We start from the raw sequence: 4,757 nt of genomic DNA, 5'->3' as shown, positions 1-4,757 counted from the left end.
GCATAGAAATGTGGAATATGTCATGAAATCCTGACAATGATAGTGGCAGTGCCAATCTATAGGCCACCTGCCCGATCCTCTCCAGGATCTCGAAAGGTCCAATGAATCTAGGGCTCAGCTTGCCCATTTTCCCAAACCTTCTCACCCCTCGCAGTGGTGAGACTCGCAGAAACATGTGGTCCCCCACCTGGAACTCCACGTCCCTACGCTTAGGATCAGCGTAGCTTTTCTGTCTACTTTGCGAAGCGAGCATTCGAGCTTGGATCTTCTCGATAGCCTCATTAGTCTTCTGAACCATATCCAGTCCCAAATACTTCCTCTCACCCATCTCATCCCAATGGATGGGCGATCTACACCTCCTCCCATATAACATCTCATATGGAGCTACCCTAATCATTGATTGATAACTGTTGTTGTACGAAAACTCAATCAACGGGAGATACTTACTCCAAGACCCCACAAAGTCTATCACACACTCTCTGAGCATGTCCTCCAATACCTGAGTCATCCTCTCAGACTGTCCGTCAGTATGAGGATGAAAGGTCGTACTGAACTTCAACTGAGTCCCCATAGCCTTCTGCAGTCCACCCCAAAACTTGGAGGTAAAGATAGGATCCCAGTCTGGTACTATAGACTTGGGAACCCCATGAAGACGTACAATCTCCCTAACATACAACTCCACATACTGATCTATAGTAAAATTTGACTTCACTGGTAGAAAGTGAGCTGACTTGGTGTATATGTCGACTATCACCCACACCGAGTCCTGCAGCCCCACTATCCTGGGTAAACCTCCCACAAAATTCATCGTAATGTCCTCCCATTCCCACTCAGGAATACCCAAAGGCTGTAGCAATACCGTTGGCTGCTGATGCTCAGTCTTCACCTGTTGACAAGTTAAACACTTGGCCACGTACTCCACTACATCCTTCTTCATCTCAGGCCACCAATACAACGTCTGTAGATCCTGATACATCGTCGTGGTACCTAGATGGAGTGAGTATGGCATAGTATGGGATTCATCCAATATCTCATGTCTAATCCCCATATCAGTCGGAACACAAATTCGACCCTTATATCGCAATAATCCAGTCTATAGAATAGTCCTTAGCTACTCCAGCTAAGACCTTTCCTCTCACCTCCTGCAACTGTGCATCTACCAACTGACCCTCCTTAATCCGCTCTAGCAGAGTCGATTATAAGGTAATGTTGGCTAACCTCCCCACAACCAACTCTATCCTTGCTCTGGACATCTTCTCAACAAATTCTCTTGATATTTGTGCAGAGCTAAAAAACTATCACGGGCCCCTCCGACTCAACGCATCTGCCACTACATTAGTTTTTCCTGGGTGGTAAAGGATATCACAATCATAGTCCTTCACCAACTCTAGCTAGTGCCTCTGCTTCATGTTCAGATCCTTCTGGGTGAAGAAATACTCCAAGCTCTTGTGATCGGTGTATATCTCGCACTTCTCTCCATACAGATAATGTCGCCACACTTTCAGTGCGAATACCACCGCTGCCAACTCCAGATCATGGGTAGGGTACCGCTGCTCATACTCCTTCAGTTGTCGTGATCCATAAGCTACAACCTTCTCATTCTGCATCAACACACATCCCAAACCCAACCTCGATGCGTCACAATATACCACAAACTTTCCTCCCTCCGAAGGAAGACTCAACACAGGTGTTGTAATCAGTTGTCGCATCAATTCCTGAAAGTTGTTCTCACACTTATCTGACCAGACAAACCTCATATTCTTCTGTGTCAATTTTGTCATCGGTGCAGCAATCTTCGAGAACCCTTCCACAAACCGCTTGTAATAACCTGCTAACCCGAGGAAGCTCCTAACCTCTAAGGCATTCCTTGGCCTCGGCCAATCTCTCACTGCCTCCACCTTAGATGGATCCACCTTAGTCCCATCTTCACCGACAATATGGCCAAGGAATGTCACTTATGGTAGCCAAAACTCACACTTCTTAAATTTGGAATACAACTGATGCTCTCTCAACCTCTGCAAGACCTGTCGGAGATGCTGTTCATGCTCTACCTCTGAACTGGAGTACACCAAAATGTCGTCGATGAAGACAATCATAAACTGATCCAAGAATTCCTTGAACACCCTGTTCATCAAGTCCATGAATGCTGCTGGGGGATTGGTCAAACCAAACGACATGACTAGAAACTCATAATGCCCATACCTTGTTCGGAAGGTCGTCTTCGGTATATCCTCATCCTTGATCCTCAGCTGGTGATAACCAAATCGAAGATCAATCTTCGAGAACACCGTCTTTCCCTGCAGCTGATCAAACAAGTCATCGATCCTTGGTAAGGGGTACTTATTCTTGATGGTCAACTTGTTCAACTCCCTGTAGTCTATACACATCCTCAGAGTCCCGTCCTTCTTCTTTACAAATAAAACTGGAGCACCCCATGGCGAGTAGCTAGGCCTGATAAACCCCAAATCAAGAAGCTCATGTAACTGTATCTTCAATTCCTTCAGTTTTGTCGGAGCCATCCTATATGGTGCCCTTGACACTGGCTCCATCCTCGGTGCTAGCTCAATGACGAAATGAATCTCCCTGTGCGGTGGCAGCCCTGGTAAATCCTCAGGGAACACATCCAAGAACTCACGTACTAATATGGTCTCTCCCGGTCCTGTTGGCAAAACTCTGGTGGTATCCACCACACTAGCTAGGAAACCTATACAACCTCCCTCTAATAGGTCTCTAGCTCTCAACGCTGATATCATGGGTATGCAGGGTCCATGTACCGCACCCACAAAAACAAAGGGATCCTCTCCCTCAGGCTCAAAAGTCACCATCTTCTTCCTGCAATCAATGATAGCCCCATATCTGACTAACCAATCCATCCCAAGAATCATGTCAAAATCCTCCATACCTAACTAAATCAAGTCTAATGATAGCTCCCTACCATCAACCATCACTGGCAGTGCTCTACTCCATCTCCTAGACACCACCAGTTCCCCTGTAGGCAATATAGTCCCGAACCCCGCAGTATAATACTCACTAGGTTTACACAATCTATCAATCACCTTACTAGAAACAAATGAATGTGTAGCACCAGATTCAATCAATACACTAAAAGGAGAGCCAGCGCTAGAAAGTTGACCTGTCACTACCGAAGGACTAGCCTCGGCCTTTGCCTGCGTTAGGGTGAACACTCGAGCTGGAGTCAAGCTGTCCACCTTCCCTGCTTCTTCTTTCTTCCCTGTTGGGCAGTCCTTCTTAAGGTGTCCCACCACCCAGCATACATAGTAGGCCTTAGCCCAACATTCGCCCAGATGGAGTCTTCTGCACCTTGTGCACTCTGGATAGCTTCTCCGCATCTCACCGCCTCCCTGGTGACCACCCTAAGCACCTCGACCCCTGCTCTTAGGGCCAGCATCGATCAAAGTGTTAGGGGTCTTCCTCTTCAGATCACTAGGGCCTCTGCCCCTACCAGACCTTGAATGTGGAGGCACCGTCCTGCGAACCTCTCGTCTTGCAGCGTTCTCCCTCCAAATCTTATTCTCCGCCTCTTCGGCAGTAAGAGCCTTCTCAACAGCCTTGGCATAAGTCGTCCCCCCAGGTACTGTTGTAATTCTCACATCTTGGGCTATCATAGCATTAAGCCCTCTAATAAATCTGTCATGCTTAACTGCATCAGTAGGCACTAGGTCTGGTGCGAACTTTGCATGCCTGTTAAATTTCAGGGCGTATTTTGTAACTATCATGTTGCCCTATACTAACCCCACAAACTCATTCACCTTGGTCGCCCTGACAACAACATTATAGTACTTCTGGCTGCACAAGTTTTTGAACCCATCCCAAGTCAGAGTAGAAATATCCCTGGTCTGTGATGCCACCTCCCACCAAATGCGGGCATCCTCTCTTAGCATATAGGTGGTACAGGCCACCCTGTCATTACCTTCCACCCTCATGAAATCTAGGATAGAAATAATCATACTCATCCACTGTTTGCCCTTCAGTGGATCCGGTCCCCCCTCAAAGATTGGAGGATGCTGCCTCCTAAACCGTTCATACAAGGGCTCCCACCTGTTTCCAATCTCTGGTGCCTGAATAATTAGTGCCACAACAGGTGGAAAAATAGGTGCAACACTCCCTGGCGGAGTATGTTGTCTTAGAAGACGAATCTGCTCTTCTTGACTCTATAACTGAGCTTGCATGTCTGCAAGTATCTGCTGCCAGTTCTCAAGGACTGGCGGATGGTTCTGGCCCTGGTCATCATCTCTAGCCTCAGACCCTCTGCCGGCTAGTCGTATAGATCGCCTTGGACGCATAGCTATCAAAGTTTATTTGCAATCAACGACTCGGCGATCAGACAATAATGACAGGGTAACAATCTTTCCATGATCCACCATTGGAAGTCAGCCAACCACAAGCAATCAAGATGCAAATAATCATTCAAATATTCACTCACACATAACAACAATGCTAATAAGCATGCCTCATTATCATCACATAGCAGTCAAGGGCCAGACCCTTTCAATATCTCATGCTTCCTATTAATCATGCAGTAAAGCATTTATATTTTATTCAAGCACTTAAGCATATAATCACATGTATACAATTACCAAACCCTGATTCGAGCTTATCTTTAGCGGCGAGTGTACATGTTCAGTCAGTCTTCAGGAACCTTTAAACCTAGACCACTCTGATACCAAGTTGTAACGCCTTGGATAACCAAGACTGTTACACTATGTGTTTAAAATAGTGTAGGACTTGCTAATCAA

The sequence above is a fragment of the Humulus lupulus genome, chromosome 2 (assembly GCF_963169125.1).
Source record: "Humulus lupulus chromosome 2, drHumLupu1.1, whole genome shotgun sequence".
Lineage (NCBI taxonomy): Eukaryota > Viridiplantae > Streptophyta > Magnoliopsida > Rosales > Cannabaceae > Humulus > Humulus lupulus.
This window is presented reverse-complemented; position numbering follows the sequence as displayed.